This window comes from Lissotriton helveticus, chromosome 6 (assembly GCF_964261635.1).
Source record: "Lissotriton helveticus chromosome 6, aLisHel1.1, whole genome shotgun sequence".
Lineage (NCBI taxonomy): Eukaryota > Metazoa > Chordata > Amphibia > Caudata > Salamandridae > Lissotriton > Lissotriton helveticus.
The window spans coordinates 1617736051-1617761926 of NC_136067.1; positions in this window are offsets into that span (position 1 = coordinate 1617736051).

A 25876-nucleotide genomic window follows, 5' to 3' on the forward strand; every position below is an offset into this window, starting at 1 on the left:
AGCGAGAGGGGTGTAGGGGCTCACGTCTTGTCTCAGTGGAGTAAGAGTGAGTGGGGGACTGAGAGTTCCCAGGTGCCCGAAACCCAGTCTCAGAACCTGGATGGTTTCTTGAGGGAACACCAGGTTGGGAACCTAGGCTGTCCTGTTGGACCCCTTGAGGGGGATCTCCTAGTGTCTAGAGAACCTGGAGTATCTTTAAATAGTGCTCCTGTGGTTCTAGAGTCTGGCAGTACCGCTCCGGTAGGGAGGGTACAGGAGTCCAGCGTGAGGAGTGATTGGGGGATGAGTTTCCCAGTGGATGCACCAGTGGACCAGAGACTAGCCAGTTGGACTAGATCTTCTTGGGGGGACCGGGTGGTGCCACTTCTGGTCTGGGGGATCGTCACGCACTGTCAGGTGGACAGAGGGCGGGAGATCTGCACCAGACAGACAGTCACACAACAGATGTGTCATTTGTTAGCCTCAGGGGGATTGCGTGTGAATCCCCGGAAGTCCTGGAGTGCCAGGCAATTGTTCCACCGAAGGTTTTAGACCGGAGGTTGGAAGTCCAGGTTCAGGGTCAGCCTGACCTGAAGGGTAGGACGACTGTAACCAGTGTCCTGACCGGTTCTTCTTCCAGAGGAACTTCTCCAGGTGGGAGAGGGCAGACCTCTGGAAGGGGGTGCAGAGGGTGGGAGAGCCCCCCTCTGACCCCGGTGCAACCTGAGGGGTTAAACCCTGGGTTGGAATGGCGTTCTAGGTGTACCCCTCGCACGGGGAGGAGGAACCCTAAAAGAAGAGGTAAGGGGGGGAGAGCCTTCCCTGAGACTCCTGGTCCGCCTGAGGTTGTAGACCCTAGGCTGGAGAACCAGTGGCAGTCTAGCCCTGTCTTGCAGACAGGAAGAGTGGAGAGTAGCTATTATGTGCCTGGGGTTACTACCCCCCACTTTGTGAGTAGGCAGGATCCAGTGGCACCTGGGTGGCCTAGGGCCTGGTCCTGGCCGAGGGCAGCTGGAGAGTACCAGTGGGGTAGCCCAGTTAGTCCCTACAGTAGTTTTAGAAGGAACCCCAGGGGTTCACCGTGGCGTAAAACAGGAGGGTGTCCCTGCAGTTGCGGGCCCGTGTCCGTGTTTTATCGCCCCAAGCAGGGAAGCCCATCACGGTGGTGATTGGTCTGCCCTGCGTTTTGGCTGGAAGGGGGTTGTGTTGGACTTGGCCCTTAGGGCAGGTTCACCCCTAAACTTTTTGCTTTTATGTGTGACCCTGTGTCAGTGATTTTTGGGTCTCTGCGCACTTTCCCCTGGGTCCCAGAGTGAAAGTGCGTGCGTGTAGTATGGCTGGCCTGCCCTCCCATAGGAATGCATGGGGAATGTGTGTGTCCCTGGTAGTTCCTGATGCGTGGGGAGTGCAGGCTCGAGTTTAGTATGTGTAAACTCGTGAGAGTGAATGCTGCGAGATGGTGTATGCGGCATGTATGTGTCTAGAAGGGAAGTGCTACTTCTGGACATTGATGTGCGTGTGCAGTGAGGGTGCTGGAGCGTGATTGGCTGGAGCTGGCTGGCATGCCAGGCTCCAGGAAGTCTGGATGGGTCTGCCCGGTGGTGAGTGGGAGATTAGCATGAGTGATGTGTGGGAGGAGTGTACCTGTGTCCTGGATGGGCTGGGTTTTCCCCACACAATGCTGGCTCCGCCCCCCTGTGGTGTGTCTAACGACCCTAGCCTCCCCAGTGAAAGAAATGGGTGGTTGGGCCATCAAGAGTGCTCCCAAGCCAGCTGCAACTGGTTTCCCCCCCACCCTGCACCTTGAAACAAAGGATTTGTTAGTATAAGAAGGGGCTGTGTCCCCTTAGAAAATGTTCTGCTTTTGAATCCTGCCAGAGGGGGCTGTTGCTGCTGCTGGGCCAGAGGACCGCCACTTGGACTGTCTCCCTGCCTGGAGACCCAGTGTGCTGGCTCTGGGCCCAGCCTTGCCCCCCCTGCCTGCCTAGGAGGCCTTTTGCTGGGCTTGTTGGCCCCTAGCGCTTGGGAGCGCTTTGTTTGGGCCTTTAGCGCTTGAGAGCGCGTTATTTCGTCCTAGCGCTAGGAGCGCTTTATTGGTGAGAGCCGGTGCCCACCCGGCATTTGCCCCGTTGTTTGCCGATCTGGGAGCCCCCTGGCAGGTGCCCACCCTGCCAGGGTCATTGCCGCCCAAGCGAGTGCCACCTCGCTTTTAATTGTGAATTCCCGGGAGGCTACCCCGGATTGCGGCGAGAAGTTCCTGTCTGCTCAGCAGCGCAACCCGGAGCCTGGGGGCTCGTCTGCAGGGCCGCGCTGCCATTGGCTGTCCCGCCAGCCTATCGAGTATCAGCCTGGCCGGAGGGTTGCCCGGCAACGGAAGGAGCGTCCTCGAGGACGTCCGAGAAATGGCGGCCTAATTGGGGCTGGGGCGCCGGCCGCACGTACTGCCCAGGAGGAAGAGGGACAACAGGACGACCCGGAAGTACTGTTGGTCCCGCGGGGCTCCCGTGGCCTGGGAGAGCCCCACCGACGGCCGAGGGTGCGTCGCCATCAAGGAGGAGGACGAGAGCCTACCCCGCCTCCTCCGGACCCAGCGTGTAGCTCGCTCCGCACCGGAGCAACAGAGGAAGTCTGCATCAACCGCCGGAAGGAGCCCCCGCCTACAGAAGTGCCGGTAAGTGAAGCCGGCTGGGCGGGAGCTCCAAGTCCAGGGCAGTTGGGAGAGAGGGGGGACTTCGGGGCACATTGCTGGTGCCCGCCCCCCCTCCAGTGTGCAGAGCCCCGGGGCTCCAACGACCGGGGCATTTTTGTTGATAGAGCCTGCGAGGCACAGGGCATAATTTGGTAGTTGAGCCCGAGAGGCTCAAGGGGGCAATTATTTCACGAGCCCTGAGAGGCTCTAGGCGCCCCATTTTCACTTCGAGTCCCCAGGAGGGGGACTCCAACGACGGGCCAGTGTTCTCGAGTCCCCCCAGAGGGGGTGACTCCCACAGAAAGGCGCCACAGTTGTATTTAGAGCCCTAAGAGGCTCGAAGTGCCAGATTGTTAATTAAGAGCCCAGAGAGGCTCTAGGGGCAATTCTTTTGGCCAGAGCCTGCGCGGCTCCAGCGTTGGCCCCATCCTCATCTCCAGCTGCCCAGCACTTTGTGGGCAGCTGCCACGTTTAGGCCCTGACATTGGGACACAGGGACAGTCACAGGTGGTGACTTGTGAGTTTGACGCCATTGCAATTGTACTTTTCTTACACCTCTGAATGGGTAGTTTATTCATCATGTGTGGTGCTTTTACACCTCTGAATGTATGCATTGCATCATGTGTTATGTTCTTACACCCCTACAGGTATTGTGATATGTAGGTGGTTGTTTTCTCCATAGTACAGGTGGTGCTAGTGAGGTCCTATTACCAGTGATTACTGGTTGTGTGCTCTATTTTTATATTGTGTGCTACAGTGATTTTACTTTCTACAAGTGCTAAGTTCTAAAAGTGCATACCCTTGACAGTGGTCCAGGTGGCCCTGTCCTGTACATAATCCCTTGTAAATTCTACCCGTGCCTCTGGCACAGTGTAACAAGATGTGTGTCTTATCTAATGTATGTTCTTATAATACAAAGGCTATTTTTATATAACCCTGTGTGGAGTTTCCTTTGTGGTGGGCCTTTGGGTGTTGTTGCTGGGGTGCGTGCGCAAATACTTAACCTACATCGCCTCCAAGTTTAGCCTTGCTGCTCGCGCCACGTTACCTAGAGGGTGAGCAGGGGTTATCTTGGCGTGTAACTCCCTTGCCCTGACTTGGGAGTGGTGGTCTCTGACTGACTTTGGCGAAAGCCCTGGCCAGCCAGGGATCCCATTTCCAACAGTAGTTAATTTATTAAAGGAAAGTTTAGCTTTAATGAGTTGGGTAAGGACTGATTGAGATTTGGTGGAATGATAAGAAAGTTCCAAGTGTTTAATCTGAGAGGTTAAAGAAGATAAAGATTGGTGTGCAAGGCGACGTTTCTTGGCAACATAAGAAATAATAAAATCCCTAGAAGCAGCTTTAAAGGTGTCCCAAATTAATTGAGGAGAAGAGTGTGGTGTTTCATTCTCTGCAAAAAAGCGTGGTGCAAAATCAAGGAAAGCAGAAGTAAAGGATGTATCTAAAAGGAGGGCATTATTAAAACGCCATCTTCGAGTACCTTTAACTGGAGGGAGTAAATCAAGACCTAAGGAGACAGGGGCATGGTCGGAAATTAGGATAGACCCAATGTCAGAGTGAGTGATATGTTGAGTGAGATTCTTAGAAATAAAGAGATAATCAATACGTGATTGGGAGGAGTGGACAGGTGAGAAATATGTATACTCTAGTAAGGTGGGATTGGAAAGTCTCCAGGAATCAACAAGGGACCTTTGGGAAATAGTGGACGTGAATTGAGTATGAACCTGAGAAGGGGAGAAACGAGACGTGGACTTTCTATCAAGAAATGGGTCTACAACCATATTACAATCTCCTCCAAGAATAAAGTAGTCATCATTATAATTCATAGAGGATTGAAGGATGGAGGGCCAAAACAATTTATCAGGAACAGTGGGGGCATATAAGTTGAAAACGGTTAAAGGAATTTTATTGACCAATAACGAAACCACCACCCATCTACCCTCCGTATCAGTATCTTGAGAAAGAAGTTTAGACGCTTATGACATAAAATTGCGACCCCGTTACGCTTCCCCGAACCTGGGGAGGCATAAACATGACCTACCCAGTTCCGGCGTAATTTAGAAATTTCAACATCTTTAATATGAATCTCCTGCAATAAAGCTATATCAGCCTTCAAATGTGCTAAATGCGAAAGAACCCGTTGTCTCTTAATTGGGAACCCCAAACCTTTGACATTCCATGAGACTACATTAATAGACATTGAAACTTATCAGCAAAATTGAATAACACAATATTTAGCAACATGAGCATGAGTAACCAGCATAACTTACAATTTAACCGCAAGGTAGCAAATTGAGCAAAAGACAAAGGAGTATAGATCAGAAAAGTGAAGGACAATGAAGGAAGAAAATTAGTACAGAAAAGAAGAGGATGGAAATAGAAGAAAAAGGAAAAGAGTGAAAAAGATAAAAGAAAAAGAGAGAAGAAAGAGAAAAAAGAGAAAAGAGAGCGAAAGGTGAAAAAAGCGATTAAAGGAAAAGGAATGGTACAGAAGAAAAATAAGAGAAAAACGTTATATGAAAAACATACCACTGGGAAATAGAAAAAATAGGGATGGTGAAGCCACATGAGGGAGATGGAGCGAAGAAGGGGAAAACTCCACGACGAGACGACAGAGAAGGAGACAACCTCAGGAACAACGCCATAGGTGAAAAAACAATTTGGGACCATATACGAAACCACCTAGAAGGGGAGAGAAAAAGGAGGGAAAAAACTTGAGGAACAAGGGAAAACTTACAACAAAACTTACAAAAGAAACACAAGCAGAGCTACAACCTCCAGAAAGGTGAAGAATTACATCAGACAATAAATATCAACAAAAATGAAAGACAAAAATCAGCAAAATAAGGAGACATTACAAGAAACAAAAGGGAAGCGAAGAAGATAAAAAATGTTGGAGAAAAATCATGTTAAATAGGTATCAGACTTCATGGTTGAGGAATGTCCATTGAATCCACTCTGCAGCTATTCAGGAACCGTTGCAGAAGAGCAGGGTCTTCGTAAGTGGTAGTTTTATTGTTATAGGTCACTTTGAAAAGGCAAGGATGGAATAAACCGTATCTCGCATTCAAACTGCGCAACGCCGGCCTCATATCCAGGAATTTCTTACGCCGATCCGCTGTAGCCTTAGCGTAATCTTGAGCAAAAAATAGAGTAGAACCATTCCAGATGATTTTCCCTCGTTGTTTAGCAGCTTGCAACACACGGAGTAGATCAGTATATTCAAGAAAGTACAAAATAACTCCCCTAGGTTTAGGAGAGGAAGCTGAAGACGATGTACTTGGACCAAGACGATGTGCTCGCTGAATATTGAGAACGGGAGAATCAGGTAGGCCAAGAAGTGTTGGCAAAAAGGTTTGAAAAAAGGAAATCGGTGTGGGGCCCTCCAAACCCTCTACTAGGCCATAAATGCGTAGGTTGTTACGCCTATTACGGTTTTCTAACTGTTCAACCTGTTGTTTAAGTAATGTAATCTCTTTAGACATGGGTGAAATCTGGTCCGTAAGGCCTTGAATAAGCTCAACACGATTTTCCAACACTCCAACTTTCTGTTCAGTGACGGACCAGTTGGACTCTAGGTTAAGCAAACGCAGATTAGTTTCCTCCATGTGAGGCTTGAAGGCACGTAGTTCTTCAAGAATGAGGTCTGAGGAAGCCAAAGAGGATGATGCAGGAGGTGGAGAAGGAGGATTCACCTTGACTCGTTTGCCTGGTAGAGAGAAGGAATTAGGTACAGTAAGGGGCGCTTTAGTGTTTTGCTTAGTGGTCAAGCGGGACACCGAAGACGCCAACCCCTTAGAATTAACAGAGTCTGTGAGGGAATCCTCTGGAGAGTCTTGTAAGACATTAAAAGGATTAAAGTCCTCCAAAGTCGTTTCCTTTAGCCGAGAAGACCCATTGCGATTAGTGCGTGCCGTAGCCATTATCAAAGTGAGAGGAAAACCACTGCGTAATCGACAGAAATCTGTGCACCAAAGAATAACCAACTGGTGAAGATAAAAAGAAAATCTGCAAAGTCTGTCTCAGAAAACACCCATGAATGCCAGCAATAATCAAAAATGGCAAAGGCGAGGTAAAGAGAGGAAAAAACCAACCTTATGGCCGAAAAGTAGAGGGTCCGCTGAGGAGTTGTGAGGAAAAAGCATCAAAAGCGGGAAAAACGCGGACGCGCCGAAAAACAAAATGGCGGCCGCAACGCTGCTGAGGAGAGCGGCAGCGATAAACATCAAAATGAAGGGGAACTGCTTACAGAAAGCGGTCGTCGTGGCAGCAGGGCAGGCAGCATCCTGTCCGACTTCGGAAAAGACCAAATTCCAGGTCCGAAGATAGAAATGAAGTCCTGGAAGCAGCTCGGACTTCTACGTCCCGGCGGAGCTCCCGTGAGTCGCGGCCATCTCGAAAGGCTCCTAAGCCACGCCCCCCCGACGTTTTGAATTCTTAACGTGTACTTTTGATTATTATACACATCTTTATTACACGAAGCTCAAATAAATGTAGACTATATCATTCATTGTTTACTTTATGCATATATCTTATTCCAACAGAGCTAAAAAAATCAATTCAGGCCTCCTTAGAATGCAAAAGTCTGTAATGGGGGCACACGTCTATTTCAAACATGCACGGGCCACTCATTTGTCTTCTTCCATCCTCATCACCATAGCTTTTCTTACCCGGTTATCTAACCACGGGGGGCTTTTCATTTATGTCTACAAGGGTACGGTTAGTCCCAATGATGTAAGTAACGGAGGCAGAGAGAGACAGCACCAATATCTCCCACCATAGCATTATGTGAGCAAGAAAAGAAGACTACGAAAGTCAGCGGGAACATGGTCTATACGTCCTGGGAAACAACCTTTACAACACAACTTTTACATCGCACTACCATTACAACGCAGTCATTACATCACAACATCCCTTACATCGCATGCCATTACAACGCAACCATTACATCGCATGACACTACAACGCATACTATTACAACGCATGTCATTACAGCGCAGTAATTACAATGCATACCATTACAATGCATACCATTACAATGCATAGTACCCTTACACTATCCAACACTTACCCTACTGTTGCAACCCCTGGAGTTAGAATAGTAATTTTTACCCCTACACTATCCAACACTTACCCTACTGTTGCACCCACTGGAGTTAGAATAGTAATTTTTACCCCTACACTATCCAACACTTACCCTACTGTTGCACCCCCTGGAGTTAGAATAGTAATTTTTACCCCTATACTATCCAATACTTACCATAAATGCAATGTAATGGTATGCGTTGTAATGGTATGCATTGTAAAGGTAGTATGCGATGTAATGGAATGCGTTGTAAAGGTAGTTTATTAAAATGCTATGTTGTGTCATGAGATGTAATGGAATGCGTTGTAAAGACTGTTGCGATGTAAAAAATGCGTTGTAAAAGTATGCGTTGTAACATCATACAACCATACATCCTGCCCCTCACCCCCAAACTATTGTGATGCTACTGAACAGCATGGCCATAGATTCTCACTTACCCAAGAAATCACATACTCATTCCTGATACATGAAATGAAACCTATGCTGTGCTTCATCATAATTCATGCGTAACTTTTGTGCACGGATTCTGTAGACAAAAGAGGCAAACATGCACATTAACCGCTATATGTATCAAGCTATTTAGCATTCGCAAAGGCCGAAATTCTGCGAATTTCGGCCTTTGCGAATGCTAAATAGACAAATGGAATGTATCAAACAAGTTTGATGCAAAATAAGGATTAGCAAAATTTGCTAATCCTTATTTTGCGATTGCACTTAAGGAATTGCAAATTTTGCGATTCCTTAAATGCAATGTATCAAACAAATAAAATGCAAAAAATGCCATTAAGGAGTAGCAAATTACCACCAACTTCTAGTTGGTGGTAATTTGCGAATTCTTATCAAAAATCTTTTTTGATAAAAACCAAAGGTGCCATATGACGCCCATACATGCCCTTAGGGCATGTATGTGCGCCATATGCCCCCAAATGTCTTTTTCAGGGGTGCAGCAGGGTGTTCTTGAGACACCCCTGCACCCTTGGAAACATCCCTAATTTGCGATCAGCAAAGTGCTAATTGCAAATTGCACTTTCATTCCTATGGGCCTCCTGGCCCATGGAAATGAAGGGGTAATTTGCGATTGACAATTTGCTAATCTCAAATTAAGGAATGCTAAGGAATCGCTATTGGAAAGCGATTTTGTACATACATACCGTTTTGCATTTCCTAAATAGCGATTCCTTAAAATTCGCTATTTAGGAAATGCAAAATGGTTTGTTGATACATATAGCGGTAAGTGAGCAAAATAGGAGGTTGAGTACAACTTTAATCTGCACTCAACCAAAGAAACTAATCAAGGTATCTATCCGCTACAAGATTCACATAAAACAGTTTTAATTACCATTACAGCCCTCATTAGTAAGTGAACAACCACTTAATAGGGAAGCTAATGAGCCATGGGTCGTGCAGCAGGTTAACTCAGAAATTGCCCAAGTGCATGTGTATATGCACATAGCTCCAAACATATTCCAAATAGCGTATTGTGTCCTTCAATGTCTTGATGCCATGGCTAATTTCTCCTAATGCATCCATCCATTCATCTAGAGCTGCATGGAAACAGAGAAGGGGAGCAGACATTTAACCCACATGAATGTGACTGGAAACAAAGCACTAAACACTGGCCAACTCAATAAACTGCATGCCGTGCTATTATTCGTACTAACGTATTATGCGACCATTGTTGAGAAAGTAACCTGTGACACCAAATGGTCCCATGTGTACATATTGTTAGTCAGGTCTTGTCCAATCTCATGTTCTTTTTAGCTATGCACTTATCTGCATTGAAAACTCCAACCAGTGTGAAGTTGAAAACTACATGTCCATAGAGGACCCACAAGGCGTTACCTCCCGCTACCTTTTCAAACAATTAATGAAATAAATGTTCAGGTAATCTATGTAAGGGATTTGGTTCCTGTTTATATTTCAGGAGCAGGAGAATACAGCAAGCGGAGTGGCAATTTGGCAAAAGAGGAGAGGACCCAAAGCCGCGTCTCCAGCAAACCTTCAGTTCCACTGTAAACGCATGGAGCTCAGACCAGGTCCCGGGACCCAATGAGAGAGCCAAGGGCTGGGACCCCGACCCGGCCCCACGATCAGACGTTCAGAAGCTTGGTGCAGCAGGAGGAGTACAGCAAAGCACAGCATATGCACCCCCTCTCTCCCTTCACAAACACAACGAGAGACAGATCGTCCAGGAGCAGATGTTCATCTACGGTGACTAGACCTGGCCCTCTGGGAGCACTACTCAGGAATACAAAGTCAGCGGGTCAGGGAGCAGTGTTTCCATATTTTGAGACCCATCCCAAGTCCAAAGCTGCTCAAGTATAAGCCCAATGCAGACCAGTATCGGCCCAAAAACCAGCCCAAACTATCAACTCTCAAATTATGCAGAAATAGTAATCAGAAACCTTTTTAAGGATGAATCTAAATTCTATTCAATAAGCAGATAGTTGGAGGGGGTTAACTGGGTACCTGTCTTAATGCTACTAATTTTCAAGACTGTGATGTTTGTATTAGCCCTCACGCAATGAAGAGACAGACTCAGGGAGTTCGGGGAAGGTTCCTTTATTTAAATTAACTGTGCGCGGGAGAGCGCCAAGCGTCTTCTCCTCGCAGTGCTCACGGTCGCTCTGCGCAAGCGCGATCGCTTGGGACTAGGCGTCTCTGCACGTTGCGTTGTTACGCAACGTACAAAGACTAGAGCGCAACTCTACATATCTCCCCTTTTTATACATATACCAAAAGAGTCCTCTGAGTCCTCAGTGTCCACAGGGGTTTAACATCCCCCCAGTTCAAAGTCTCTGAAGTGATTGGGTCTGACCACCACTCTACCCGCGCGTGTGCGTCTTACCGGTGTGGAGACTTCTCGGGTGCAGCTCTCGGCAGGGCTCACCCTGCTATCTCCCTGAGGGCTCTGCTCTGCTCTTTTCGGAGTCGCCATCTTTTCTCTCTGCGTTTCCTCTACCACGGCCATCTCTTGATTTCTCCCTTCCTCGCAAGATCCCTCTTCTCTTCGGCTTTCTTCACCAGTTGCAGTGACTCCTTCACTTCCTTCTGCTCCTTGATCTTGTAGGGCTCTTCCTTCCTCCGTAGGCCACTGTAGGATCTTGTTGATTTTTGCTATGCGGTCTTGGGACCAAACATTCCCGTCGCTGAGTAACGCCGCTCTGACATATACTTCTTCCACTTGCAGGGGCGGGCTATACTTGCTCTCTGCTTTCTTTCTCAGCACCGCCAGTTTGACTCTCACCCACTCCCCTCTTTCAAGGGCTTCCTCTTTCACATTTCTTCTCCGATTGTAATGTCCCGTAAATACTTTCTGAGCCTTCTCCAGGTTGTGTTGGACCACTGCCGGACACCATTTGCTGGTGATGGTCTTCCCTCCAAACCACATTGTCTTTGGTGAAGGGGTGCCTGCCTCTCAGGATTTGGAATGGGCTGTACCCTGTTGATGTGGGGGTAATCCGATATGCCCATATCATTCTCATGATTTCCTTTTCCCAGTCCTTGCCCTTCATGATGGCCGCTTGGATGGCCCCATGATGACCCGGTTGAATCTTTCTACCTGTCCGTTGCTCGAAGGGTGGTATATGGAAGTGTGCTTGGTTTTGATCCCATTCCTTTCCATATACCTGTGCCACTTCTCGGAGGTGAATTACGGGCCGTTGTCACTCAGGATCGTTCTTGGGATTCCTTCTCTCAGGAAAACCGAGGTGAGAAACTTTATCACCGTTTCAGAGTCCATTTCCTCTTGTATGTGAACCTCAGGCCACTTGGAGTATTTGTCCACCAGGACACATACATATTTCGGCATTCCTTGGTCATCCGTAGGAGGCACCACCTTGTCTTCTCGGTACAGGAAGATTCCCGAATCGCTCACCGATAGCTCCTCACGGACTTCATAAAACTTCCGTAGCACCTCCTTTAACCTTTTCTTTCGGGCCACCCGCTGATTACATACTCCTTGACTTCACAGATTTCTGCGTCTCCATCATACGCTTGGGCCCATTCTTGCTTGCTAATCACCCTTTCTGAGTCCTCAATTACCGCTATCATCGCTTCATTCTCTGACGCAGGGCTAGGAGCTTCTTCCATGGCCGAGGCCCTACTTAAGTAATCAGCTACCTTGTTGCGTGTCCCCCGTATATATTCTACATCATACCGGTACTCCAGTAGCCTCAATGTCATTTTGGCTATGCGAGGCGTGGCGGTCGCATGTCCACACGAGGTAAGAACTTTGACCAGGGGCTTGTGGTCTGTCTGCAGTCGAAATCTCGTGCCCCACAAGAATTGCCGGAACTTCCCCATGGCCCATACTGTCGCCAGCATTTCCTTCTCAATAACACTAAATTTCTGTTCTGTGAGAGATAAAGCTCTGGAGGCAAAGCTGAGGGGCTCCACTGTTCCGTCTGCTCTCTCCTGCGCTAGGACTGTTCCCAGTCCTTTCTCACTAGCGTCCGTCGTCAGTATGGTCTGACCCAGGGAATCATATCCTTGTAGTGGTACCGCCTGACTTATGTCACATTTTAACTCTTCAAATTCCTTTTGTGCATCTTCATTCCACTTGAACGCTGTCTTGTCTCCTATCAGCTGCCTCAGTTGATTTGTTTTTGTGGCAAAGTGCTGGACGAACTTACTATAATACTCGTCCATCCCCAGGAAGGATCTCACTTCTTCTTTGCTATTGGGAGCCCTGGCGTCGCAGATGGCCTTCACGTTCTCTCTTTTCGGTGTGATTCCTTGTCCTCCTATCTCGTGCTCAAGGTACGTGACTGATGTCATTTTATTTATTTATTTATTTATTTATTCAAAGTTTTATATAGCGCGAACAAGATCCTTACAGATATCAGAGCGCTTCACAGAGACAGGGGTAGGGGCAGCAGGAATGAACAAAGATAATGGGAGCAGTATAATAATCACTAACATAATAGGATAACAGTAATGTACAGAAACATATCAATATACAATCAGGTAAACAAGTAATATAAGACGGCACAAGTCATTGATCCCACTACATAAGGGTTCAGGTAAACCTTGGGTGTGTGGATGGCTTATACCAATTTCTTAGGATAGAGAGAACACTGGGTGGGGGCATCGGGAGGGTGATTCAATAAACCAAAGTGTATCATATATTGATCGGTAGTAAGAGAGTAGCGTAGTAGTGTCACCATCAAGTAGGAGTATAGTGCCAGAGGACAAGGTGATCAGTGATGCAAGCGATGCAGAGTCTCTGATCCAGCACCTATAAAGTTCAGGAGATCTTGGCCAGAAGGATGGTTTTCACCTCTTTCTTGAAGAGTGCAGTGGAGGAGATAAGCCTGGTTTCAGGAGGGAACGCATTCCAGATCCTGGGTGCCATTCCTGAGAAGGAGCGCTTGTATGTTTTTTCTTTCCGGAATCTACGAGGTTTCAGGAGTAGATTTTTTGTATGCATTGTCATTCCCAGCCGACATTTCTCCCATTCTGCCGTCAAGCCATTCTTTTGTAGTACACCCAGCACCTTATTCAATTTCTTCTCATGGTCTCCCTGGTCCATCCCCATCACCAAAATGTCATCCTGAAAGTACTGGATGCCCTCAATGTCTTTGAACAGGCGGTGAATTAACTTTTGGAACACCGCTGCGGCCGAGGCGAGACCAAAGGGCATCCTGCGGAATTGATAGCATCCAAACGGCATTATGAAGGACGTTAGCTTCCGGCTCGTTGGGTGCAGGTCTATTTGGTGATAGGCGGCTGTAAGGTCAATGCTGGAGAACCACTTCACTCCCTTTGTTTTGGCTAGCATTTCTTCTATGCGAGGCAGCGGGAATTTCTCCACAATCAGGCACTTATTCAGTTCTCGAAGGTTCGCGCACAGACGCACCTTGCCATTTGGTTTTCTTGCCACGACCAATGGTGCCAGCCACTCCGAGCTGTCTATCGGTTTGATTATTCCTTGATCTTCCAGCCTACGCAGTTCCTGTTACACTGCTTCTTTTACTGCTAGGGGAAGATTCCTCACCTTGTGGGACACTGGTTTGGAGTTCTCCTTGAGCAGGATTTTGTGTGCGAACTTCTCCAGATTGCCGACTTTCCCTCCAAACACCTTCGGGAAGTCTTTTTTCATCTTCTCCAGGTCCGGCCAGCACTCCTAGCCTGTCATCAACACTTGTATGTCTCCTCCCGGGTCCAGTTTTATCCCCAGGTCGCCTTGATCAATCCACCCTAACAATGATGGACCCTTCTCCGCCACGTACAGCTTGCACTCTGCTGTTCTACCTCTGAATTCGAATATTAGCGTCCTATACCCCACCATGGGGATGGTCGTGCTTGTGTACGATACCGGCCGTATGTCTGGAGGTTCTAATCTGGGTCCTAGGCTGGGCTCGAACTCTTCCTCCCACACTGATCTTTGGACTATAGTGTACGGGGATCCTGAGTCTATTACAATCTTGATTTTCACTCCTCCTATCAGCATGTCACATTGTGGTTTACGAGAACGTTTGCTGTCTATTCCCAACACTTGCTCCTCTATGCACAACACAAGGTCGTCTTCTTCCAGCTCATCCTCTTCTCCTTCTGGTTGGTCTTGTGCCACATACTTCACCACCGGTCTCTTCACCTTCCTGCAACACACCTTTTCATAGTGACCTATTAGGCCACAGAACATGCATTTCGCCCTGAACGCAGGGCAGCGTTTATCTTGGGCTGAGTGCATCGGGCTTCCGCACCGGTAGCACGCATTCTTGCTCTCCGTTGTCTGTTTTCCTGTCTGTCCGGGTTTTCCCACCCATCTGTTTGCTCCTTTACTTTCTCCAGGCGCCGTTCTGTTCCTTCCTGAGGGTTCCGAGTCTCTCACTCTGTTCACCATGGTCCTTTGGGCGGTCTTTCTTTTTGCTGCTTCGGCACATCGTTTCGACAACTCAGCTTTCTTTACCATCGCTATGACCTCCTTCAGCTTCGCTTCACCGTGTGCTCACAATTTATCCTGTACAGTCTTATTGGTCGTGTGCATAACGATTTAATCTTTTAGGAAATCGTCCTGGAGGGCCCCGTACTTGCATGTTATTGCCAACCTTCTCAAAGCCGCGTCATAGTCGTCTATGGACTCACCCGCTTCTTGCTTCCTTTGCTGGAAGTTGTAGCGATCAATGGAGATGCACACCGCCGGACGGTAGTGATTATCCAGATCTTCTATGGCATGCTTAAAGATGTCAACGTCTGCTTGTAGCCTGGTTGTGGGCACTAGGTTAGTGCATACTCTTATCCCTTCTGGGCCCAGGTTGTGAAAGAGTATCCTCCTCCTCCTCGCACTGGGGAAGGCTTCCCCATTTTCATCTTCCAGGGCCTCGAGGTAATTTTTGAATTATTCCCTCCAGTCTTCCCATTTCTTCTGGGGTTCACCTGGTTTGGGCAAGCATGAGATCGGCGCTGTGAGTGATGACGCCTGTGCGCTCATTCTGGCCTGCTCTTCCGGCTCCGCTCCCTGGCCTCTTGGGCTGCCTGGTGCACCAGCACTCACACCTGCTGTCGGATTCGGTCGGGGTTCTCTTGCTCTCCCTTCTCTGTGGTCTTCTAGTTCCGCCAGGGCCTCTGTGGGGCGATATCAACCCCCTTCTGTGCTACTCCGCCTAGCTGCCGCAGCTTCCGGCCCCGGTGCACGTGGTGGGTGCTCACCGCTTCTTCGCGCTTCTGCCGTGCTCTCCCTGCGACTTCCAGTTCTTCTGTTAGTGCTGTCCCCCTTTCGGTTGGGCTTGTGTGGAGTTGTTCCCCCTTGACTTGTGCTGCTTCTCCGTTTTTTTTCGTTTTTTTTTTCCAGTTGCGCACTGTGGGTAATCCCACTCCTCGTCGCCACTGTGATGTTTATATTAGCCCTCATGCAATGAGAAGACAGACTCAGGGAGTTCTGGGAAGGTTCCTTTATTTAAATTAACGGTGCGCGGGAGAGCGCCGAGCGTCTTCTCCTCGCGCGATCGCTCGGGACTAGGTGTCTCTGCACGTTGCGTGGTTACGCAACGTACAAAGACTAGAGCGCAACTCTACAAAGACCATTCCCCACTGTGACTTTGCAACGTGTAACAGGCACTGCTAAATTTACAATAGTAGAAAACACAGATTAAGAAAGGCAGCTATAGTATTATGTGCCAATTACTGCTCCCTCTAAATTGTATTTTAAGCAAAAATGTAGAACTCACAGTGCCTGAATTATTCATGACATTACACATTAAAAATGAAAAATATACATGAAAAAATGGTCACTCACTTCTCATGAGGAGCAGCAATTTGGACAAACTTTTGGTTTTTGGCTTTCATGTTTCATAGCTTTTGGCTGGAAGTCACTTTGATAAGTGCACATCAGTCCTCTGACACACCTGTTCACATTGGAGCCCTTAGCAGGAGCCGTTTTTCTCCTTTTATTTCAAGAGAGAAAGCAATGTCAATAGCCACATCCTATGTCTTGATAGGCTCATTTCAAAGTGTGAGGTAAGTACCTGTACCTTAAATATGGCCAGTAAAGTGAAACTACGAATGGCTAATTTCAAGCACTTCAGGTTTTTGAATTTTATGTTTCACAGCTTTTAGGTGGACGTCACTTTGATCAAGTGCACAACAGTCCTCTGACACAGCTGTTCACATTAGAGCATCTAGCAGGAGCCAGTTTTTTTTTCATTTCAAGACAGAAAGCAAGGTCAGACAGTAGGCAAAGTGAAGCGCCCAATGGTTCAGTCAATCACTAACACTCAATGTTTACTGCAGGTTGCTTCAGATCATTGTAAAGGACATGCAGTTCTATATGGAAGCACATGCATGCTGCCTTGGTATTATCTCATTTTATAGGGCAATCCATCCTTTTAATTCAGAAATCACTACCACTCCTTTTTGTATATTGTAGTATTGAGCTCACTTGTCCATTTTGAACTCTTTAAACTGCAACTGCTTGGCAGCTGGGATAAGCTGCTCAATGATGAACTGTGTCTTGATGAGAGGGCAGGGGACTACCTGAAACTGCAAGAGACAAATGATCATCTCTCCATCTGTACTGGCCTAGCTGTGGTAATCCTACACAGAATACATGCCAATAGCACCGTCTTCATCAAAGTAGGGGGAAAATAGGTGTGACTCATCTTGCTAAATTTTGTAGAGCATTCTTGATGCATAGAAGTGTTACACAAAGGACATCACATCACATGAAAGAGTAATTTTAAGACCTCATATTGCTCTAACAAACATATACATTCGTGTTCGGCAATCGTAAATCTCAATCAAGAAGGTTGCAAGTAAACATGGGTGGTAAAGGGACAATACCAATGGTCATTCCCTTTCACATGTAGACAGGAAGCACCTCCATACTAAGGCATGTACCTGTAAGTAGACAAGGCTCTTAAGAGGAAACTGTGAATGAGTCATTGCAGGATTTGCAACTTTCAAGTTGCAAGAAAGTGAAGTACTGCATTTGCTATATTTTTTGTACATGCCAGGCCTGCTTTAATTTAATCAAGCCAAGGTAGCCGCTTACTAGTGTATCTTGCTTTTGGCTCTAGTAGTTTAGGCAGATGCACAGGAGTTTTGTCACCGCGACATCCGCTGAGCCATCAATCAATAAAGAGTATCCAGATTTTCCAAAATCTTGTGACAGCCTTTCTTCAAAATATGGGTTTCAATCTCTAAATCTCTTACTGACATAACTGTGGTTATTCTAGAGTTAATACATGGCATTGGCACAGGATACATTACAGTAAGCTTGTGAAAACAATGGTTGCCTGCAACATCAGTGTAGTTATACACTTACTTTCAGAAGGCTTTCAACTCCAGCCTTAGAAATGTTTTAACATGCTCGGTAAATCTGAAAGACAAGATGGATATTTCACAGGCCAATACTTTAATTAACTCCAGCCACATTTTCACAATGTCACCCTTGAAGACAGAGGTGTGGATACTTTCTTCCAGTTTCTTAATGAAAGTTAGTCCATGCTCCACATCCTGATGTGATAAAGAAATCACTTACATTTAAAAATCTAGGCCCAACAATTTCTCTTGATTGCAGATCAAAACATTTGAAGCATCCTTTTCTGTGTGGACAAGCATAGAGTATAAAGGTCTTGGAAGATGTGGAGTGCATCTCCAGATTCTAGCTGAAAGATTTTAACTACTTTTATTTCTTGAAGAACAGGCTTTGAGAAAGTTAAGTAAAGCAGGCTTGTCTCATCTGCAGGAGACAAGTGACCATCTGTACTGGCATAACTGTGGTAATCCTAGGGCTAATACATGCCAATGGCACAGTCTATCATTTTTCAGCAGCATCATTTGGGAATATACCTTTGCACATGAACACTGGATATCGTGAAAGTTAAAATTGTTATAGCACCCATTGCAAGCCCGTGGAAACAATGGTTGCCAGGCGCATTGGTGTAGTTATACACTTCCATCCACAAGGATTCTATGTATGAAGTGTCAGAAAATGAGCATGAGGATACACGTTTCCACTGTGACTCCGGTGCTGCCAATAGGTATGTGAAAAAGGTATCTGGTGAGTCAGTTACAGGAGGATTGGCTCTTCAAGAACTTTTTGGGGCCTCAAATTTCTAAATCTTTAAGCATGCTGAGAGATTCAGGAAGGCAAGCCTGATATTCACCCACCAATACTTAAAGTATGGACAAGTACAGAGTATATAGGTCGCAGAAGATGTGGAGTACATCCCCAGATTCTAGCTGAAAGATTTTATTTACTACCTTTATTTTTTGGAGCACTGGCTATAAGAAAGTGAGGTAAAGTAGGTTTGTCTCATTGTGATTAATTTCTTGGAGCATCCTTGCTGCATAGCATTGTTCCACACAGGATGCTGTGCAAAAGGGTACTTTTAGGGCATCGTATTGTTCTAGTAAATGCTCTACAGAATCTGCCATCACTAGCCACCGTGTTTCGCAAGGCGATACTAATTTCAGGGGCATGCCTCCGTCCAATGTGAGATACAAATCCTTATAGTCAGCTCCAGTCGCGGACGGTGCAGGTAACAGTGGTGGGGCCGTGTGCGTGTGTGTGGGGGGGTGGATTTCGAGGGATGATGCAGAGGGAAAATTAATTATTTATTTCATTTTCCCTCAGCATCGTACCTCCAAATCCCCCATCACCCGGCCCCACCACCCCACCGCTGCTACCTGCACGGCCGTTTTGGTGGGTTTGGAAAACCAGTTGTAAGTTTCTCTGATCATGAATTCTATATTGCCAGGAATGCTCCTTATTGTGTTCTTAGCAATGATGTCAAGGGAGTGGCAAATGCAGCACACAAGTTGCAAGGAAGATTGTTCATCTCTAAACAAGGTAACTGTTGAGTGATGCTTCCTGAGCACGACGCTTGCTCCATTTGTGCCCATGCCAATTACATTTCTAATCTCAAGGTTACAAGTTTCAAGCAAGTTTAGGACTGCATTTGCTATATCTACAGAAGAGTCCTGATTTAATTCTACCATGCCAAGGATGGTGCTTACAAATTTGTTAAGCTTTTTGCTGAAATACTTTATGCAAATGCACAGCAGTTTTTTTTACTTCAATGTCAGTTTATTCATCAATCAATTAAGAGTATGGTGATGTTCCGATATCTTTTAGTAATTCCCCTTTGAAATATGGGCCCAACATAGAATTAATTAGTGATGTACATTTGGTGTGGTGCATTCGGAATGCAGGTAATTCTTCTTTCAAAATGTCACCATACCCATCTATATTATTAATGGATGTACAACACGCAGTTTGTATACCAAACCTGATTTCTCTTCTGTTGTGGTCATTAGATATCAAAGGGATGGGTTGTACAAAGGAAGACATAGATGTGCTCGCTGCATTACAGTGTGAGCAGTGTTTTGTGGTTGCTGCATGTTGTTCCATCATTATAATGTCCACGGAGGTCAATTTGGTAGTACTTGCATGCTGCTTTGCTATTATCTGTTTTTACAGGAGCAATCCATCTTTTTAGTTCGGGATCCAACTCCCACTCTTTTCTGTATATTTCTTTATATTGTGCCCACTTGCCCATCTTGCAATAATTAAACTGCAAAGTCAGCTGGGAGCAGATCAATGAGGAACTATGTCAGGTTGAGGCCAGACGACTACCTGAAATTGCAAGAGACAAAATGAAATTATTGTCCCTAGCTCACTGCCAATCATGTGTTATGCAAAAACAAAATACTATTTAGAAATGCCGACTGCCAATACATACTGTAGCATACCTCTTCTTTTTGCATGTCCAAGGGTGTCATTTAGTTACTTTGGGACACAACACCAGTAAAATCAACGGAGATACTAAGTGGTATTTACTCTGAGCTGGGTCAAGTTATGTTTTCCAGGCTGACACAATTGAGTGAGTGGGATTAGTCCTATTTTGAAATGGAGGGTGAGCCAAAGTGTGGCGACTCCCTCGTATTCAGGGAGTATTAAGAGGCATGCTCTAGCTTTCAATCTGTTTATAATAAAACAAAAACTGCTTATTGATAACAGCAAAACATTAATACATCTTAATGCATTACCCCTCATACCTACTCAACTTTTCTTGCCAGACTCAAGTTTTTGGCAAGCAGACACAACCCTGCTTTCCCCTTTGCATTTTACACTACAAGTCCTGTCAATTCCAAAATGTAATTCCCAACATGCTAAGATACCATTTGCTACATCATTAACCTACAATAATCAACAACCCTATCTAATTTCTAATGAACTTTTTATTGATCCAATACAGAACACAAAATGAATCCTAGCATTCGCATGGAAAATGAAACCAAAATTAGGCATATGAAAGTTTTGCTTTTGACTCTGGGAGTTGTTGAACCCTTAATACTAGAATACAATTATTCAAAACAAGTGTACACCATTTTGTTGCCCAATACACATTCCTTTTTAGTGAGAGTGCAACATTTTGATTGAATACCTAGCATGCTGGGAACATGCACCCCAGGCCACAGAACAGTTCAGAGTTAGTCCATTCAGCATCTGATATATGATTGCGCTTTATGCATCATCATGCAGTGATTCAAAATGCATGATATTACACTTTAAAAAAACAAACATCTGATTTAACATCCAGAGTGCTCCCTTTCCTTGTACATTTTCCCCTAAGTCTCAGGTGATAATAATAATGGTAGGAAAACTCTGGAGGGAAATGTATTTGCTGGAGGGATCCATGTTTTTCATTTAAGTAGCATAGAGGGTTAATATGTCTCCTGCAAAGCACATTATGTAACATGCAGATGCCAGATTTGTATTTAATGTAGATTGGTAAGTGGGATTCAGATTTTAACACAAAGATCCTTTTGTTACTTGCACTTCATAAATTGTAGTCCTTTCAATAAAATACAGTGAGCTGTGATGGAACTGCGACTCCTACACCTTGTTACCATCACTGTCTTGTTATCTGACACATCCTTACCATTGATTACCATACTTTATTGTCAATGTGTAGTCCACACCCCACCGCTTTTCTTCCAGCCAACTGGATGAAAATGACTCAGCATTAGTAAATCTAGTGACTGCTATACACTGAAGTGGTGTGTACCCGTTATGGAATTACACAGAGTTTAGGCCCACTTTACTGACGGTAAAAGAAACACGTGGTCTAAGGAGGCAACATTTAAAGCAGAGAGGTAAGTATTGGGAAGGTTGAAGGAGACACCATAGTTCTTCAGGAGACTAGGGAGTGATGTCGAGGTAGTGTCCAATAGCGACTACTGAGACAGTCAAGGCCTGCCCCAGTCCGGTTCAGTGACAAGCAACTTTCTGGCCGTGGCACAACGGAGGAGGGGACTTCACATCACGTCCAGTTGTCAGAGCACGGCGAGGTAAATTATACCTAAATTTGCGAAAAGACAGAAGAGGTCAAACTTCTCTTAAAATAGCGTAAGTGCACCCCTCTGCTCTGTCAATAGAATGTTCAGAATGCATTTAATAAACCACTATTCCTTAAAAGGCTAAATTACTGTGATGTACTATAGCTAGGGGCACTGGAATTATGCTGCAGAAGACGGCCAAATTATGCAGCAGGGTTGATCCAATTATGTGTCAAGAAAAGGCAAATTATGCAGTGTAAATACGGCACATTTTGTGATGGTATTACTTAATTGTTTTCTCATTTTTACACATGGTAACACTGTTTGTGGAAACAGTGTGCTCTATTAGTACCAGTTAACGCCGAAATACAGCAATAAGCTTCTGAAAGATGACCAATCAACCTTTGTGAACAGCCTTCCAGTGTGCAGAAAAACAAGTTACTTACATTCAGTAAGCCACAGATTCTTTACTTTTGAATATCCCCAGGCGTCAGACTGGATCCGGAAGATTTCAAGCAGTACCCCTGTGCGCCAATAGGTGGCATTGTTCAGCTCCACGTCTGCATCATTAGCATCGTCCCCACTGGAAGTGATGAGCGCGGTACCTATATAGGCACAAACTCGGTGCACCTTCCACACCAGGAGCATGGAGACATGTTGAGAAACTATCACTGGCGTGGAAAAGACTAAGGGCCATATCTAGGTAGCTTAATACCGGTCGGTAACGGCCGAAAATCGGTAAATTTGCCGTTACTGACAGGTATTTAGCTTTTTCCAATGTAGGTGGCTGGAGTTAAGGATTCGATAATTTACTGATTCGGTAATTTAAGGAATCGGTAAATTACCGAATCCTTAAAATACCGAATCGGTAAATTACCGAATCCTTAAATCCTATGTAGGGAGCACTCAAGTGAGTGCATTTTTGATTTAAGGATTCGTTATTTTCCACCAACTACAAGTTGGTGGTAAATATCGAAAACCTTTAAAAAAGCAATTTTGTGCTTTTATAAAAGTGCCATGTGGCAGACATACATGCCCTTTGGGCATGTATGTGTGCCACATGTGCACACATGCACGATTCAGGGGTGCAACAGGGTGTCAATGTGACACCCTGCCACCCTTGAATATGTTCCTCCTATTACCGATTCGGTATATACCGAATCGGTAATAGTGAATGGCTTCCCATTCATTCCTATGGGCCTCCAGGCCCATAGGAATGAATGGGAATTACCGAATCGGTAAATACTGAATCAGTAATATCGAGTATACCGAATCGGTAAAATTTACCAAATTTTTACCTACATACTATTTACCGATTCTTAAATACCGAATCGGTAAAATTCGGTATTTAAGAATCGGTAAATAGAGATTACCTACATATGGCCCTAAGACCCTGAAAAAAGTGTTTCTTACACCTGAACCGGTTTGCATAGCTGGGAGGATGACAGGGTCGGTAAGGAATATGTGGCTAGATATAGACTCTACCAGATAAGGCATTACCAAAGGTCAGTAACTTGTTCATCTGATAGAGAATTTTAGGCACAGATTCCTTACATTTGATAAGATACCTAAGCAATACCTCCCCGGAGGTGTATCTGCAAACTCAATTACAACAAAAAGTCCTGCAGGACCAAATGGGCGAAATGCCCATCACAACAGACCTGACTGACCAGGCAGTAATGTTTTGTGAACACGTGCGGCGATGCCCACGTTGCTGCCTGACAGATGGCCAGAAGAGGAATGCCACACGCTAACGCAGTGGTCGCAACCTTGACTCTGGTAGAGTGAGCCCACTAACCCACAGGGGGCTATTTCTTGGACAATGCGTAGCAGATCTTAATGCATAGGACAATCCATTGTAAAATGGTTCTTTGCTGTATAGCTTTCCATTTTTTTGCTCACCTGGAACTCTCTTGTGCAATCAAGGTAGAACGACAGCACTCTTTTTGGGTCCAGGCGGTAGAGTCTCTCCTCTTCTTTGAAGTGATGAGTGATGTTCTGGCCCACATGGAATGGAGTCACAACCTTTGGAAGAAAGGAGGCATGCATCTGGAGAACCAGCTTATCTGGGTAAAAGGCTGTATAAGGAGGGTGCACAGAGTGATTTAGTTTGCTGACCCTCTTGGCCAATATTATGAGCACTAAAAAGGTAGTTTTGATGGCTAAGAGGGCAATTGTGCAAAGGCTCAAATGGCGCACACATGAAAAAAGTTGAGGACCAGGTTGAGGTCCCATTGAGGCATGATGAAGAGCATAGACGAAAACATATGTTGCAGGCTTTTAAAGAACATAGCCAAAACAGGAGACTTAAAGAGAGATGGTAGAAAGGCAACCCTTAAACTGTGCCCAAAGCAGAGCCCTGCTGGGCCAAAGACAATGCAAACAAGAGAACTCGTGAGAGAGGTGCAGATAGGGGGTAAACATTGTGGGAAGCACACCATGACACAAATCTTTCCCAACTGATGGATATATCGACTTGGTGGAGGGACGCAAGGCTGGCAGAATATTATCAAATACTTTGGGAGGAAGGTCGAAAGCTGTCAACTGCCACTGCTCAATCTCCAAGCATGCTGGTGGAAGGTGTGCAGGTTCAGGTGCAGAACCCTGCCCTGTTACTGTGACAGGAGATCCTCCCAAAGAGGCAGTCTGACTGGAGAACCTATGACCAACCTCAACAGCTCAGGATGCCAGACTCTCTATACCCAATCTGGAGCAACAAAAATGACTTGGACCCAGTTGTTTCTGATCTTCTTGAGAACTCTGGGTAGGAGTGCACCAGCCTTCCCTTGATCGAAGGAAGAAAGGCTTTTAATGCCAACTAAATCGCCCAAAGCACCAACAGGTTTATGTGAGGCTCCGATCCCACCAGAGACCAGAGTCCTCTGATCTCTACCTCTCCCAGGTGGTCCCCCAGCCCAGAAGTGGCAGAGATGTCACTACAGTCCACTCTGGTTGGTGGTTGGGGAAGGAAGAAGGGTTTGCCATTTATTTATTTTATTTATTTTGAATTTTATACAGCGCGCAGCTACCCCCGAAGGGGTGTCCCGGCGCTAGAACCAGAGCCTCAGGGGAAAGGGAAGGAAAGGATATCAGCATTAAAGGGATCAGAGTAAGGAAAACAGCCAGGTTTTTAATCTAGCACGGAAGAGGGGTTCAGAAGGGCAGAATCTAAGATCGATTGGGAGACAGTTCCACAGTTTAGCAGAGATAACGCTGAACCCTCTGCCGCCCATTCTGGCGCGTCGAAAGCGAGGAGAAGTCAGGAGGCGTAGGTTGTTAGATCTCAGGGATCTAATGGAATGAGATATTGACACTCGCTTTTTCAAATAGTTAGGTCCAAGGTCGTTGATAGCTCGGAAGGCGAGAGTGAGGATCTTGAACTGAATGCGGCTAGCAATGGGAAGCCAGTGGAGCTTTTTGCGATAGGTGGTAACTGACTGACGGTATGGGATATTACCGATCAGTCTAGCCGCCGCGTTCTGAACGATCTGGAGACGATCGATCAGATACTGAGGGGCGCCAGCGTATAGGCTGTTGGCGTAGTCCAGGAGAGACGTGATGAGGGCCTGGGTGACTGTTCGGCGGGCGTCCAAGGGGAGGTAGGGAAGTATCTTCTTAATCATGCGCAGTTTCATGAAGCAGGCAGATGTGACCTTATTGACCTGTGCTTTACATGAGAGAGAGTCGTCGAACTGATAACCCAGGTTGCGTACTGAGTGTACAGGGGAGGGAGCGGGGTCGAGTGCAGTGGGCCACCACCGGGAGGGGGGAATAGGATTTTTCTGGTTAAAGAACAACACCTCTGTCTTATCAGCATTGAGTCTTAAGTGATTATTAGTCATCCAGACATGAATGCCGTCAAGACATTGGCGGAAGTTGGCAAACGTGGAGTCCGAGTGGTCTCTGAAGGAAAAGATCAGCTGAGTGTCATCAGCATAAGAGACCACTCTGACTCCGCAGGACTCCACCACAGCGGCCAGGGGTGCGAGATATACGTTGAAGAATAGAGGGCTGAGGGCAGAACCCTGCGGCACACCACACAGCAGGGGTTTATCCTCTGATTTAAAAGGCCTAAGCATCACCCTCTGACTTCTTCCAGTAAGGAAGGATTCAATCCAGGAGAGAGCAGTGCCACCGATGCCGACCTGTTTAAGACGGTCTAGGAGGGTATAGTGGGAGACCGTATCAAAAGCAGCGGATAGGTCGAGGAGGACTAGCATGGCCTCCTCGCCCCTATCCACACACTCACGAATAGTCTCAGCCACTTCCAGAAGGGCCGTCTCAGTGCTGAAACCAGCTCGAAATCCGGATTGTGAGTCGTGCAACAGAGA